Source organism: Nicotiana tabacum, chromosome 5 (genome assembly GCF_000715075.1).
Source record: "Nicotiana tabacum cultivar K326 chromosome 5, ASM71507v2, whole genome shotgun sequence".
NCBI classification, from domain to species: domain Eukaryota; kingdom Viridiplantae; phylum Streptophyta; class Magnoliopsida; order Solanales; family Solanaceae; genus Nicotiana; species Nicotiana tabacum.
Window position 1 is genome coordinate 57,144,306 of NC_134084.1, and position 18,078 is coordinate 57,162,383.

Consider the following 18,078-nt stretch of genomic DNA (forward strand, 5'->3'; position numbering starts at 1 on the left):
CACAAAAATTAATAGAAGAAATAAACCCACATCATTATTATATAACAGGAATAATGGACCAAAGAAAATATTTAATACTAATAAATACAGGGCAGGAAGAGAATTATGTTATAAGAGAACTAATACCAGAACAAGAGATAGTAACAATAGAACAACAAAATTCAGAACTACCAAAAGCGTTAAGAAAAAACGAAGAAACAACTGAAAAAGAATTAATTATTGGAGGAATACCAATATTAATAAATTTTAAAATATATCAAGGAGATAAAAATATTACACTAGGGATAAAATGGTTAGAAAAAGTCAAACCATATAAATTAGAAGATAGGCAATTAACAATAAGTTATGAAAATAAGAAAATAATAATAAAAAGAACTTTGATATAATGCCAAAGATATACATACTTTCCAAAATAATAGTAGAAGGATATTATAATAGATATTATACACCTAGTTTTACAGTTTCTTTTTCTAACATTAAGTTTAGGTTATTTCCTATTTTTTTATATCTTCTTCCTAAGTTAGAAAATATTATTGTTATTTTTAATCCTTCTGGATTCTCATATGTTTTCTCTTCTAATGCGAATTCTTCTTTATTCATCTTTTATCCTTTAGATATCAAACATATTTATATTCTGTTTTAGATATTATATCGATTAATTTGGACAGTCTGGCTTTGTTTATTTTTGTGATACTCAAGTATTCATATTCTATATATAGTTTCTTTAGTTTCTTCCTAATTTTCTGCGATTTCTTAGTTATTTTGATTGTTTCACTGTTTTGCGGGTTTGTACTATTAATGTCAGTGTTATTTTTCATGATTTGCTTCTTAATATAAATGTTTATTTTTCATAGCTCTGATACCAATTTTCATATCAAGGGGGTTGTTTGAGTTCATCTTATTTTTCATAGGATCTTTTTTATGTAGTTGTGGAATTAAATGCTTTTTCATGATTATCTGTAGCTAACCTTGAAATTTCTTTTATATTTTCAAGTGTGTATTCTAAGTATTTAATATCTTTAGTTTTTTGATATTCTTCTATATTTTTTTCTAATATTATTTTTGACATATTTATATGTTTTAGAATTTCTAACCAGTACTTAAAATATTTGTAACTATCAATTTTTGATTTGTTCATATTAATACTGAGATGTATACCTGTTGATACATATATCCATGGTTTCTATATTTCTCAGTGTTATTTCTTTTCTGTGTTGATAACTTTCAAGTTTATCTTCATAAAATTCAATTTCATTTTCTATAGTTAGTAAAGCTTTATTACGTAATTTATTATATCTAATAATATCTTTGCAGGTTTTAATATTGTATTTAACACAATCTATTTTTCTATTTATGTTACTGAGGTTTTTAAGAAGTTTCCATTTCTGGGTATTATAGAATCTTATATAATGAAAAGTGTTATGTTTCATTTATAAAAAGATTTTATTAACTTGATATGTGATCATTAGTCTGAATATAAATCTAGTTCATATAGATCTAATATATCTATTTCATGTGATACAATTAGTTCCGTAAATGCTTGTTCCATTACATATATTATTTCAAAAGTAACTAAAATATCGTAAATTTTTCTTTTAACATCGTTATTAAGTCTCTTAAAGATATATAACATAAGTATTTTGTAGTCAATAATTTCTTCTAATAAATACGTGTGGTTGTTCATTTAGATTTATTATTTATCCTTATCATGTGTTTACTAAACATATTCCCTCTAACCTCTTTGTTTATCATAGAGTTTATCATATTTTAATAAGTTATACTGAACAATCTTTTCTGGTAGTAATTTGGGGGGGTTGTTTGAGTTCATCTTATTTTTCATAGGATCTTTTTTATGTAGTTGTGGAATTAAATGCTTTTTCATGATTATCTGTAGCTAACCTTGAAATTTCTTTTATATTTTCAAGTGTGTATTCTAAGTATTTAATATCTTTAGTTTTTTGATATTCTTCTATATTTTTTTCTAATATTATTTTTGACATATTTATATGTTTTAGAATTTCTAACCAGTACTTAAAATATTTGTAACTATCAATTTTTGATTTGTTCATATTAATACTGAGATGTATACCTGTTGATACATATATCCATGGTTTCTATATTTCTCAGTGTTATTTCTTTTCTGTGTTGATAACTTTCAAGTTTATCTTCATAAAATTCAATTTCATTTTCCATAGTTAGTAAGCTTTATTACGTAATTTATTATATCTAATAATATCTTTGCAGGTTTTAATATTGTATTTAACACAATCTATTTTTCTATTTATGTTACTGAGGTTTTTAAGAAGTTTCCATTTCTGGGTATTATAGAATCTTATATAATGAAAAGTGTTATGTTTCATTTATAAAAAGATTTTATTAACTTGATAAGTGATCATTAGTCTGAATATAAATCTAGTTCATATAGATCTAATATATCTATTTCATGTGATACAATTAGTTCCGTAAATGCTTGTTCCATTACATATATTATTTCAAAAGTAACTAAAATATCGTAAATTTTTCTTTTAACATCGTTATTAAGTCTCTTAAAGATATATAACATAAGTATTTTGTAGTCAATATTTTCTTCTAATAAATACGTGTGGTTGTTCATTTAGATTTATTATTTATCCTTATCATGTGTTTACTAAACATATTCCCTCTAACCTCTTTGTTTATCATAGAGTTTATCATATTTTAATAAGTTATACTGAACAATCTTTTCTGGTCACTACCATGTTTTTCATGCTTCAATCATTTACCCTAACAACGCCTCAACTCTGTGTACTCCCTAAACGGCTTCCTTGCCTACTGGTTTCCACTTTAGGATGGCATAGTCTGGGCTTAACTACTCTCAGCATTATTAGACAGGCAAACTTTCTCAAGATGTTCTTTATAACAGTACTATAACATGATAAACAATTATGATATTTAAGAGATTATAAGGAATATAAGAGTTTAGTTAAACATGATTATAAATAAACTTACCTGGTTTTGTAACTCGTTTGAATGCTCCATAGCTGTTTTAGATACTTGTAAATAACTCAGATATTTCTTACAAGAGAGAAGATAAGAGAGAATATTAGAGAGAGAAGGTAAGGGTGAGGATGTCTGAGGATGTCCTCCTTCCTCGGATTTACATTCTATATAAAGAAAATTAAAACGACTCTTACTGTTTACAAATGACTCCTACTATTCATGAACGACCTTTACTGTTCATGATTATGACATATACTATTTACTTTATGACTCTTACTATTCATGAACGACCTTTACTGTTCATGATTATGACATATACTATTTACTTTATGACTCTTACTATTCATGAACGACCTTTACTGTTCATGAATGCGACTAGTACTATTTACTTTACATTATATGTTTCCAGTAGCTGTCTTCTTCTTTTGTCTTCTTGTTGATACCTTCATTCTAGTTGGACTTCTGGTACATAGTTATCATCTCCGTTGCACTTTGAACATATGTGGTCTGGATATTTGTGTCCTACTAGTTTGCAGTATCTTGTTAATAACTCGTTTGAAATAAATTCTTTTTTCAATGCTCTGGTAGTTGGTTGCATTTCTGGCTTTAATAATGATAAAATCCATTTCTGGACTTCATCCATATCTCCTTGTCGTAGTTCCTTCGAGTTGGCATATATCATCAATTGGTCTCTGGAATAGTAGCTCCAGATAGCATTTCCTTGTAGATAATTGTTAGCTAGTTCTTGAATAATAGTTGCTATACCAATTATTCTTTTATTAGCATAGAAACTTGGTATCTCCATTTTCTGTATCTCCGGTTGTTTCTCTATCTCTTCCGGTATTATCATATCTCGTGTTAGTCCTATTTTTATCACCTGTATTATGGGTTTTATTTCATCATATAGTATTTCCGCTGGTGCTGTATAGAATTTGATGAAGAATAGGTTGCCTTTTGTAATTCTCTTGAAGGTGACAAATGCTTTGTATAACTCTGGTATTCCAATTATTTCTTCTCCGTCATGGGTATATACTGTGCTGAGTAGTCCGTAGTTGTAACATGTTTTTACTAGGTTTGCTTTTGTTTTTGGCTGGGCTATAAGCCTATTATATCCCTGTAGTTTTTGGGTTACATAATCTTGTGTTGGATCTGTAGTAGTTGTTGATCTAGGGTTTAGGTTCAGAAATGTCTGGATTTTATATATATTCTCAATATATGTTTGAGTAATATGGTTATATACCTTTTTGTTGTGGTGTAGGCTATTAGCATAGGTTGAAGTTTGTGGGGCTATAACTATTGCTTCTCTTGGCTTTTTTGATGTAAATGGCTTATCAAATACGGTATTTAGGTTTAATTGATATGTGGCTTTTTGCTAACTTGTTTGCTTGTACCTGCAGCTGTATATAAAGCAACTGTGTTATGGGTTTTTTGGAGTTTCCCAACGTCTCCTTCTACCTCTGGAAGTTTAGAGTCTTCCGATTGACTTAGCTCCGCATTTTTATAGTCATGCTGCTGACTTTCTAGCTGTTGTAATCTTTTTCCCATACTCTCCATCTGTAAGGATAGAGTAGTAAGGATTGTAAATATGTCTTTTGATTCTTGGCTTTCATCTGTTTGGGTACCTTTGTCTTGATAGGTAGTCTGCAATAACATTCTTGTCAGTCCGTATTACTTCAATTGTAAATGTAAAATTTTGTATATTTAATACAAGTCTCCTTATTTCCTTTGTAGTTACTGAATCCTGTACTTTCCGAGTTATCCACCATTTTACTTGTGTATTATCTGTTCTTACTATAAATTTGTTATAAACAATATATGGCTCAAATGCTAACAAACATTTATATAATCCAAATAGTTCTTTCCTATTTATTTCCCATTTTAATTGTGGTTCCGTGTATGATCCGGAATAATATCTACAATGGTGTTCAATTTTTTCATTATCATATTTATATTTTAGAACTCCTCCGTAGCTGTGATCACTAGAATCAGTTTCTACAATATATGTAAATTGTTTCTTTTCATCTGGAAAATATAGTTTTGGTAATTTTTTACACATATTTTTTATCTTCTGTATATGTATTTTATCTTTTTCGTCAAAATGATATTCTATGTCCTTTTTTAATTTTTTCTGTAATGGTTTTAAGTTTTCTGCTAATTTAGGAATATATTCTCTTACTTGGTTAACCAATCCTAAAAATGATTGTAACTTCTTTTTTGTATCAAGTGTTTCATTCAAGTTAATTATTTTCTGTACTACATGGGTTTGCATTTTTATTCCGTTTTTATCTATTTGTATACCTAAAAATTCTATTTGATTTTTCATTACTTCTGCTTTCTTTTTACTTAAACTTATTCCTGATATTTCTACAATGTGTATGAATTTTTCTAGTAGTTTTATATGTTCGTTCTCTGTTCTAGAATATAGCAATATATCATCTATATATATTATACAATTTTCTAATTGGTTGAAGTAATTATCCATAAAATGTTGATACCTACCTGGTGCATTTTTATATCCAAAAGGTAATACGTTCCATTCGTAAAATCCTTGTGGTACTGTGAATGCTGTTAACTTTTTAGATTCATCTTCTAGTTTTAAATGGTAAAATCCTGATTTACAGTCAAATTTACTAAAATAGTTATATCCTTGTATTTGTCTAATTTTTAGTATTTTATTTGGTATCGGATAATTATATGTTTTTGTTTTTGCATTTAAGTTTCTATAATCTATAACCATACGGCTTTTTCCTCTTTTTTGTTCACTATGCTTATTTACTATAAATGCTGGGCTAGTATGTTTACTATTACTTTCTTGTATGTAGTTATTATCTAATAATTCTTTTATATGCATTTTAAATTCTGTTAAATCATTAAAATTGTATTTTAAAGGTTTTTGTGTTATTATGCTATTTTCATCTATTAGTTCAATCTTTATTTTTGTTTGATGTTTTTCCCATCCTTGGAGTGGATTATCATTATATAGTAATTCTAGTTTATCTTGTAGTGGTTTTATCTTATTTATTGAGAAAATGATTATCTCTATATTATGGTTACTTTGTATTACATTTTCTAATTTTTGGGTAATCTTTTCACTTCCTTTAATCCAGGGTTTTGTTTTTCTTACTTTATTATTTACTCTTTTTGCTCCTAATTTTTGTTTACACGGGGTAGTAAACCACCAATGTGTTTTTGTTATAATATGTGGGTATAATTTATCTAAAAATGGCATTCCTAATAATATATCTTTATTTGTGAATTCGTAACTATATATTTCTTCTATGGTTAATATTTTATCCCATATTTGTATTTTTATATTTCTTGCTTTATATGTTATCATACTTCCTTCATTATTAAATCCTGTTACTACTATGAGGGTTTTTAGCTTTTCCCATTTACTTTCTGGTAAACAATTATGTCTACACATATTAGCTTCTGCTCCTGTATCCACCATAGGTGTATAATATCTATTATAATATCCTTCTACTATTATTTTGGAAAGTATGTATATCTTTGGCATTATATCAAAGTTCTTTTTATTATTATTTTCTTATTTTCATAACTTATTGTTAATTGCCTATCTTCTAATTTATATGGTTTGACTTTTTCTAACCATTTTATCCCTAGTGTAATATTTTTATCTCCTTGATATATTTTAAAATTTATTAATATTGGTATTCCTCCAATAATTAATTCTTTTTCAGTTGTTTCTTCGTTTTTTCTTAACGCTTTTGGTAGTTCTGAATTTTGTTGTTCTATTGTTACTATCTCTTGTTCTGGTATTAGTTCTCTTATAACATAATTCTCTTCCTGCCCTGTATTTATTAGTATTAAATATTTTCTTTGGTCCATTATTCCTGTTATATAATAATGATGTGGGTTTATTTCTTCTATTAATTTTTGTGGAGTGGTATAATTTATTCTTTTTGATGTACTTCTTGATGTACTTCTTGATGATGTTTCTGGCATTTCATTATTTATTCGTTTTGATGTGCTTAATCTTTCTTTTACTATTTCTAAATCTTCATCCATGTCTATTTCTGTATAACTGTAATCATTGTTGTCTATAATTGATATTATTCTTTCGAATGGATTTTCTATTTTTATTTTATTTATTTTATTTTTAGCTGTTATCTTATGTTTCGTTGTTAAGACATATAGATTTTTACATCTTGCTGTGAATATTTTACTTCCTGGTGCTAATTCTATTCCAGACATTTTCCAGTATAATACTAATGATTTATCTATATTTTTATCATCTACTGCTACTGAATAGTTAGCACTTACTATAAATTTAAATTTTTGGTATATTAAGTTACCTCTTACAGCACTTATTATACTCTTTTCTATAGGTTGTACAATCCTATCATCTGCCAAGTATATTTCTATAGGGGTATCTATTCCTTCCCTAAAACATGCTTTTATTAGGATCTCCGTTCCTCCTAAGTGTACATATTTTATTGGATTTTTTGCTTTTATATCTTGTATTTCTTTATTTAGTAGTCTTTTATTTAAAATTGGTATTTGTGCTTTACCTTTGATGTATTTACAATCTATTATATGTTCTCTTTGGCTTACTACATAGTATTCTTCTTTTTGTCTTTTAAACCAATTCTTTATTGTTGGTACTTCTAATATTTTGTCTATACTTAGATCCAATTCTTTTTCTTTTATTTGTTCAAATATATTAGCGTCAAATATTATTTTTTGTTCTGAAGATTGTTCATCTTGGTGTTCTTCTTGTTGTATAATTTGTATATCTTTTTCAGTCATAATTTTCTTCATCTGACTCTTCTATATCCTTGTTTATTTCATTTTCAGAGAACTCGTTTTCTGATATCTCATATATGCTGTCTTCACTGCTTAATTCATAATGTACATATTCTACTTGTGTATATTTATCATTATCTATCAATATTTCGGTAATTTGTTTCTTCTTTGGGTTTTTTGGTAATTTACAATCTTTGGCTAAGTGTCCTAGATTTCCACAATTATAGCAAGTACATTCTGTTAGTTTTTTCTTTTTCCTATATGGTTTTTTATGTTTATAATTTTTTACATAATATCTTCTTCTTGGTTTCCTATATTTATACTTTGAATATTTTGATTTAAATTTCTTTTTCTTTCCTTCTTTTTTGTAATATTTATCTGTGCAGCCAAATTGGGGTGCTATTCTACTTTTGCAACATGCCAAATTTTTTACTAATATTTTTTCCATTTTCATGTTTTCTTTATATTTTTCACATAATTCTATAAACCAGTTTTGTAGAAATTTTATCCTTACTCCTAATGTATCTGCTAGTCCTGCTTCGTTCCAACTTTTTATTATTTTTGAGCTAAAGGGTTCTGGTAATTTTGTAAAATATAATTTTCTTATCTCTTTACTTTCATCTGGACTATATGTTCCTTTATAATAATAGTCTCTAAATGCACAAGTATATTCATCTATATAACACATATTACATATTGCTAATTTTGTCATTAAATTTCTATTTGTAATTTTTTCTTTATTTTGTTCTTCTACTTCTGTTGTCATACTACTAAATTCATTTCTTATTGCTATTTCATATTTATTTAATATATCTGTAACTGTTGTTGTAGTTGTACCGTCAAGTTTTTTATTACTCCTTAATGTGTCTAAGCTTTCACTTGATAAATTTTGTAACCATAATTTTACAGTTCCTATTAATGTTCTTTCTATATATCCTGGTGTTTCCGTTATTGTTATTTTATTATCTATTAGTTGTTTTGAGATATATCTTATCCATAATTGTATTGTTTTATTTATATCTGCTACACAATCTAGATCTAAAAAATTATATTGTTCAGTTATCTGTCTTGGTGCCCATTTCTTATTTAACCTTTTATCCCATAATGTTTTGTTTCTGTCATATGCATCATAACTTACTCTGTAATAGGTTGGGTTTAATTGTTTTGGATTTTTTATTCCTGATATGCTTGGTTTATCTTCGTTCATATCTCCTGTATTTATTTCTGGGTTTATTTTTATCTTTTCTGTTTTTTCTATAAGTTCTGTGTATGTTTCACTTGTTTCTGAATAGTTTTCTCCTAGTTCTGTGTCTTTATCACTTTGGTCATTTATTTCGTTTATACTTATTTTTGATGGACTCTCCTGTACTTCTTCTAACTGTAATTTGAATCTTTCTATCTCATTTGTTAGTTTTAGTTCTTCTTCTTCTTCTTTACGTTTTTCCTTTTCTTTTAGTTTATTTGCATACATCTGTTTTAGCATCTCTAATTCTTTTTCTAATTCTGTTATTTTAGTGTTTTTTACTTCCTCTATCTGTTGTATTTTTTCTTTAGCTTGCTGTTGTATTTCTTTAATCTCTCGTTTTCTATCTATTTCTTCGTTTTCTTTTGTTATTCTAACCATGGCGGTTAAACTATCCTCTAGTTTTACAGTTTCTTTTTCTAACATTAAGTTTAGGTTATTTCCTATTTTTTTATATCTTCTTCCTAAGTTAGAAAATATTATTGTTATTTTTAATCCTTCTGGATTCTCATATGTTTTCTCTTCTAATGCGAATTCTTCTTTATTCATCTTTTATCCTTTAGATAACAAACATATTTATATTCTGTTTTAGATATTATATCGATTAATTTGGACAGCCTGGCTTTGTTTATTTTTGTGATACTCAAGTATTCATATTCTATATATAGTTTCTTTAGTTTCTTCCTAATTTTCTGCGATTTCTTAGTTATTTTGATTGTTTCACTGTTTTGCGGGTTTGTACTATTAATGTCAGTGTTATTTCTTTTATATTTTCAAGTGTGTATTCTAAGTATTTAATATCTTTAGTTTTTTGATATTCTTCTATATTTTTTTCTAATATTATTTTTGACATATTTATATGTTTTAGAATTTCTAACCAGTACTTAAAATATTTGTAACTATCAATTTTTGATTTGTTCATATTAATACTGAGATGTATACCTAGTTGATACATATATCCATGGTTTCTATATTTCTCAGTGTTATTTCTTTTCTGTGTTGATAACTTTCAAGTTTATCTTCATAAAATTCAATTTCATTTTCTATAGTTAATAAAGCTTTATTACGTAATTTATTATATCTAATAATATCTTTGCAGGTTTTAATATTGTATTTAACACAATCTATTTTTCTATTTATGTTACTGAGGGTTTTAAGAAGTTTCCATTTCTGGGTATTATAGAATCTTATATAATGAAAAGTGTTATGTTTCATTTATAAAAAGATTTTATTAACTTGATATGTGATCATTAGTCTGAATATAAATCTAGTTCATATAGATCTAATATATCTATTTCATGTGATACAATTAGTTCTGTAAATGCTTGTTCCATTACATATATTATTTCAAAAGTAACTAAAATATCGTAAATTTTTCTTTTAACATCGTTATTAAGTCTCTTAAAGATATATAACATAAGTATTTTGTAGTCAATATTTTCTTCTAATAAATACGTGTGGTTGTTCATTCAGATTTCTATTTATCCTTATCATGTGTTTACTAAACATATTCCCTCTAACCTCTTTGTTTATCATAGAGTTTATCATATTTTAATAAGTTATACTGAACAATCTTTTCTGGTCACTACCATGTTTTTCATGCTTCAATCATTTACCCTAACAGCGCCTCAACTCTGTGTACTCCCCTAAACGGCTTCCTTGCCTACTGGTTTCCACTTTAGGATGGCATAGTCTGGGCTTAACTACTCTCAGCATTATTAGACAGGCAAACTTTCTCAAGATGTTCTTTATAACAGTACTATAACATGATAAACAATTATGATATTCAAGAGATTATAAGGAATATATGAGTTTAGTTAAACATGATTATGAATAAACTTACCTGGTTTTGTAACTCGTTTGAATGCTCCATAGCTTTCTGAAGTTTGTATATAATTAGATATTTTATTGAGAGAAGATAAGAGAGAGAGTGAGGATGTCTGAGGATGTCCTCCTTCCTCAGATTTACATTCTATATAAAGAAAATTAAAACGACTCTTACTGTTTACAAATGACTCCTACTATTCATGAACGACCTTTACTGTTCATGATTATATACTATTTACTTTATGACTCTTACTATTCATGAACGACCTTTACTGTTCATGATTATGACATATACTATTTACTTTATGACTCTTACTATTCATGAACGACCTTTACTGTTCATGAATGCGACTAGTACTATTTACTTTACATTATATGTTTCCAGTAGCTGTCTTCTTCTTTTGTCTTCTTGTTGATACCTTCATTCTAGTTGGACTTCTGGTACATAGTTATCATCTCCGTTGCACTTTGAACATATGTGGTCTGGATATTTGTGTCCTACTAGTTTGCAGTATCTTGTTAATAACTCGTTTGAAATAAATTCTTTTTTCAATGCTCTGGTAGTTGGTTGCATTTCTGGCTTTAATAATGATAAAATCCATTTCTGGACTTCATCCATATCTCCTTGGCGTAGTTCCTTTGAATTGGCATATATCATCAACTGGTCTCTGGAATAGTAGCTCCAGATAGCATTTCCTTGTAGATAATTGTTAGCTAGTTCTTGAATAATAGTTGCTATACCAATTATTCTTTTATTAGCATAGAAACTTGGTATCTCCATTTTCTGTATCTCCGGTTGTTTCTCTATCTCTTCCGGTATTATCATATCTCGTGTTAGTCCTATTTTTATCACCTGTATTATGGGTTTTATTTCATCATATAGTATTTCCGCTGGTGCTGTATAGAATTTGATGAAGAATAGGTTGCCTTTTGTAATTCTCTTGAAGGTGACAAATGCTTTGTATAGCTCTGGTATTCCAATTATTTCTTCTCCGTCATGGGTATATACTGTGCTAAGTAGTCCGTAGTTGTAACATGTTTTTACTAGGTTTGCTTTTGTTTTTGGCTGGGCTATAAGCCTATTATATCCCTGTAGTTTTTGGGTTACATAATCTTGTGTTGGATCTGTAGTAGTTGTTGATCTAGGGTTTAGGTTCAGAAATGTCTGGATTTTATATATATTCTCAATATATGTTTGAGTAATATGGTTATATACCTTTTGTTGTGGTGTAGGCTATTAGCATAGGTTGAAGTTTGTGGGGCTATAACTATTGCTTCTCTTGGCTTTTTTGATGTAAATGGCTTATCAAATACGGTATTTAGGTTTACATTGATATGTGGCTTTTTGCTAACTTGTTTGCTTGTACCTGCAGCTGTATATAAAGCAACTGTGTTATGGGTTTTTTGGAGTTTCCCAACGTCTCCTTCTACCTCTGGAAGTTTAGAGTCTTCCGATTGACTTAGCTCCGCATTTTTATAGTCATGCTGCTGACTTTCTAGCTGTTGTAATCTTTTTCCCATACTCTCCATCTGTAAGGATAGAGTAGTAAGGATTGTAAATATGTCTTTTGATTCTTGGCTTTCATCTGTTTGGGTACCTTTGTCTTGATAGGTAGTCTGCAATAACATTCTTGTCAGTTCGTATTACTTCAATTGTAAATGTAAAATTTTGTATATTTAATACAAGTCTCCTTATTTCCTTTGTAGTTACTGAATCCTGTACTTTCCGAGTTATCCACCATTTTACTTGTGTATTATCTGTTCTTACTATAAATTTGTTATAAACAATATATGGCTCAAATGCTAACAAACATTTATATAATCCAAATAGTTCTTTCCTATTTATTTCCCATTTTAATTGTGGTTCCGTGTATGATCCGGAATAATATCTACAATGGTGTTCAATTTTTTCATTATCATATTTATATTTTAGAACTCCTCCGTAGCTGTGATCACTAGAATCAGTTTCTACAATATATGTAAATTGTTTCTTTTCATCTGGAAAATATAGTTTTGGTAATTTTTTACAAATATTTTTTATCTTCTGTATATGTATTTTATCTTTTTCGTCAAAATGATATTCTATGTCCTTTTTTAATTTTTTCTGTAATGGTTTTAAGTTTTCTGCTAATTTAGGAATATATTCTCTTACTTGGTTAACCAATCTCTTGGCTTTTTTGATGTAAATGGCTTATCAAATACGGTATTTAGGTTTACATTGATATGTGGCTTTTTGCTAACTTGTTTGCTTGTACCTGCAGCTGTATATAAAGCAACTGTGTTATGGGTTTTTTGGAGTTTCCCAACGTCTCCTTCCACCTCTGGAAGTTTAGAGTCTTCCGATTGACTTAGCTCCGCATTTTTATAGTCATGCTGCTGACTTTCTAGCTGTTGTAATCTTTTTCCCATACTCTCCATCTGTAAGGATAGAGTAGTAAGGATTGTAAATATGTCTTTTGATTCTTGGCTTTCATCTGTTTGGGTACCTTTGTCTTGATAGGTAGTCTGCAATAACATTCTTGTCAGTCCGTATTACTTCAATTGTAAATGTAAAATTTTGTATATTTAATACAAGTCTCCTTATTTCCTTTGTAGTTACTGAATCCTGTACTTTCCGAGTTATCCACCATTTTACTTGTGTATTATCTGTTCTTACTATAAATTTGTTATAAACAATATATGGCTCAAATGCTAACAAACATTTATATAATCCAAATAGTTCTTTCCTATTTATTTCCCATTTTAATTGTGGTTCCGTGTATGATCCGGAATAATATCTACAATGGTGTTCAATTTTTTCATTATCATATTTATATTTTAGAACTCCTCCGTAGCTGTGATCACTAGAATCAGTTTCTACAATATATGTAAATTGTTTCTTTTCATCTGGAAAATATAGTTTTGGTAATTTTTTACACATATTTTTTATCTTCTGTATATGTATTTTATCTTTTTCGTCAAAATGATATTCTATGTCCTTTTTTAATTTTTTCTGTAATGGTTTTAAGTTTTCTGCTAATTTAGGAATATATTCTCTTACTTGGTTAACCAATCCTAAAAATGATTGTAACTTCTTTTTTGTATCAAGTGTTTCATTCAAGTTAATTATTTTCTGTACTACATGGGTTTGCATTTTTATTCCGTTTTTATCTATTTGTATACCTAAAAATTCTATTTGATTTTTCATTACTTCTGCTTATTTGGGGGGGTTGTTTGAGTTCATCTTATTTTTCATAGGATCTTTTTTATGTAGTTGTGGAATTAAATGCTTTTTCATGATTATCTGTAGCTAACCTTGAAATTTCTTTTATATTTTCAAGTGTGTATTCTAAGTATTTAATATCTTTAGTTTTTTGATATTCTTCTATATTTTTTTCTAATATTATTTTTGACATATTTATATGTTTTAGAATTTCTAACCAGTACTTAAAATATTTGTAACTATCAATTTTTGATTTGTTCATATTAATACTGAGATGTATACCTGTTGATACATATATCCATGGTTTCTATATTTCTCAGTGTTATTTCTTTTCTGTGTTGATAACTTTCAAGTTTATCTTCATAAAATTCAATTTCATTTTCTATAGTTAGTAAAGCTTTATTACGTAATTTATTATATCTAATAATATCTTTGCAGGTTTTAATATTGTATTTAACACAATCTATTTTTCTATTTATGTTACTGAGGTTTTTAAGAAGTTTCCATTTCTGGGTATTATAGAATCTTATATAATGAAAAGTGTTATGTTTCATTTATAAAAAGATTTTATTAACTTGATATGTGATCATTAGTCTGAATATAAATCTAGTTCATATAGATCTAATATATCTATTTCATGTGATACAATTAGTTCCGTAAATGCTTGTTCCATTACATATATTATTTCAAAAGTAACTAAAATATCGTAAATTTTTCTTTTAACATCGTTATTAAGTCTCTTAAAGATATATAACATAAGTATTTTGTAGTCAATATTTTCTTCTAATAAATACGTGTGGTTGTTCATTTAGATTTATTATTTATCCTTATCATGTGTTTACTAAACATATTCCCTCTAACCTCTTTGTTTATCATAGAGTTTATCATATTTTAATAAGTTATACTGAACATCTTTTCTGGTCACTACCATGTTTTTCATGCTTCAATCATTTACCCTAACAGCGCCTCAACTCTGTGTACTCCCCTAAACGGCTTCCTTGCCTACTGGTTTCCACTTTAGGATGGCATAGTCTGGGCTTAACTACTCTCAGCATTATTAGACAGGCAAACTTTCTCAAGATGTTCTTTATAACAGTACTATAACATGATAAACAATTATGATATTCAAGAGATTATAAGGAATATAAGAGTTTAGTTAAACATGATTATAAATAAACTTACCTGGTTTTGTAACTCGTTTGAATGCTCCATAGCTTTCAGAAGTTTGTATATAATTAGATATTTTATTGAGAGAATATAAGAGAGAGAAGGTGAGGATGTCTGAGGATGTCTTCCTTCCTCAGATTTACATTCTATATAAAGAAAATTAAAACGACTCTTACTGTTTACAAATGACTCCTACTATTCATGAACGACCTTTACTGTTCATGATTATGACATATACTATTTACTTTATGACTCTTACTATTCATGAACGACCTTTACTGTTCATGATTATGACATATACTATTTACTTTATGACTCTTACTATTCATGAACGACCTTTACTGTTCATGAATGCGACTAGTACTATTTACTTTACATTATATGTTTCCAGTAGCTGTCTTCTTCTTTTGTCTTCTTGTTGATACCTTCATTCTAGTTGGACTTCTGGTACATAGTTATCATCTCCGTTGCACTTTGAACATATGTGGTCTGGATATTTGTGTCCTACTAGTTTGCAGTATCTTGTTAATAACTCGTTTGAAATAAATTCTTTTTTCAATGCTCTGGTAGTTGGTTGCATTTCTGGTTTTAATAATGATAAAATCCATTTCTGGACTTCATCCATATCTCCTTGTCGTAGTTCCTTCGAGTTGGCATATATCATCAATTGGTCTCTGGAATAGTAGCTCCAGATAGCATTTCCTTGTAGATAATTGTTAGCTAGTTCTTGAATAATAGTTGCTATACCAATTATTCTTTTATTAGCATAGAAACTTGGTATCTCCATTTTCTGTATCTCCGGTTGTTTCTCTATCTCTTCCGGTATTATCATATCTCGTGTTAGTCCTATTTTTATCACCTGTATTATGGGTTTTATTTCATCATATAGTATTTCCGCTGGTGCTGTATAGAATTTGATGAAGAATAGGTTGCCTTTTGTAATTCTCTTGAAGGTGACAAATGCTTTGTATAGCTCTGGTATTCCAATTATTTCTTCTCCGTCATGGGTATATACTGTGCTAAGTAGTCCGTAGTTGTAACATGTTTTTACTAGGTTTGCTTTTGTTTTTGGCTGGGCTATAAGCCTATTATATCCCTGTAGTTTTTGGGTTACATAATCTTGTGTTGGATCTGTAGTAGTTGTTGATCTAGGGTTTAGGTTCAGAAATGTCTGGATTTTATATATATTCTCAATATATGTTTGAGTAATATGGTTATATACCTTTTTGTTGTGGTGTAGGCTATTAGCATAGGTTGAAGTTTGTGGGGCTATAACTATTGCTTCTCTTGGCTTTTTTGATGTAAATGGCTTATCAAATACGGTATTTAGGTTTACATTGATATGTGGCTTTTTGCTAACTTGTTTGCTTGTACCTGCAGCTGTATATAAAGCAACTGTGTTATGGGTTTTTTGGAGTTTCCCAACGTCTCCTTCTACCTCTGGAAGTTTAGAGTCTTCCGATTGACTTAGCTCCGCATTTTTATAGTCATGCTGCTGACTTTCTAGCTGTTGTAATCTTTTTCCCATACTCTCCATCTGTAAGGATAGAGTAGTAAGGATTGTAAATATGTCTTTTGATTCTTGGCTTTCATCTGTTTGGGTACCTTTGTCTTGATAGGTAGTCTGCAATAACATTCTTGTCAGTCCGTATTACTTCAATTGTAAATGTAAAATTTTGTATATTTAATACAAGTCTCCTTATTTCCTTTGTAGTTACTGAATCTGTACTTTCCGAGTTATCCACCATTTTACTTGTGTATTATCTGTTCTTACTATAAATTTGTTATAAACAATATATGGCTCAAATGCTAACAAACATTTATATAATCCAAATAGTTCTTTCCTATTTATTTCCCATTTTAATTGTGGTTCCGTGTATGATCCGGAATAATATCTACAATGGTGTTCAATTTTTTCATTATCATATTTATATTTTAGAACTCCTCCGTAGCTGTGATCACTAGAATCAGTTTCTACAATATATGTGAATTGTTTCTTTTCATCTGGAAAATATAGTTTTGGTAATTTTTTACACATATTTTTTATCTTCTGTATATGTATTTTATCTTTTTCGTCAAAATGATATTCTATGTCCTTTTTAATTTTTTCTGTAATGGTTTTAAGTTTTCTGCTAATTTAGGAATATATTCTCTTACTTGGTTAACCAATCCTAAAAATGATTGTAACTTCTTTTTTGTATCAAGTGTTTCATTCAAGTTAATTATTTTCTGTACTACATGGGTTTGCATTTTTATTCCGTTTTTATCTATTTGTATACCTAAAAATTCTATTTGATTTTTCATTACTTCTGCTTTCTTTTTACTTAAACTTATTCCTGATATTTCTACAATGTGTATGAATTTTTCTAATAGTTTTATATGTTCGCTCTCTGTTCTAGAATATAGCAAAATATCATCTATATATATTATACAATTTTCTAATTGGTTGAAGTAATTATCCATAAAATGTTGATACCTACCTGGTGCATTTTTATATCCAAAAGGTAATACGTTCCATTCGTAAAATCCTTGTGGTACTGTGAATGCTGTTAACTTTTTAGATTCATCTTCTAGTTTTAAATGGTAAAATCCTGATTTACAGTCAAATTTACTAAAATAGTTATATCCTTGTATTTGTCTAATTTTTAGTATTTTATTTGGTATCGGATAATTATATGTTTTTGTTTTTGCATTTAAGTTTCTATAATCTATAACCATACGGCTTTTTCCTCTTTTTTGTTCACTATGCTTATTTACTATAAATGCTGGGCTAGTATGTTTACTATTACTTTCTTGTATGTAGTTATTATCTAATAATTCTTTTATATGCATTTTAAATTCTGTTAAATCATTAAAATTGTATTTTAAAGGTTTTTGTGTTATTATGCTATTT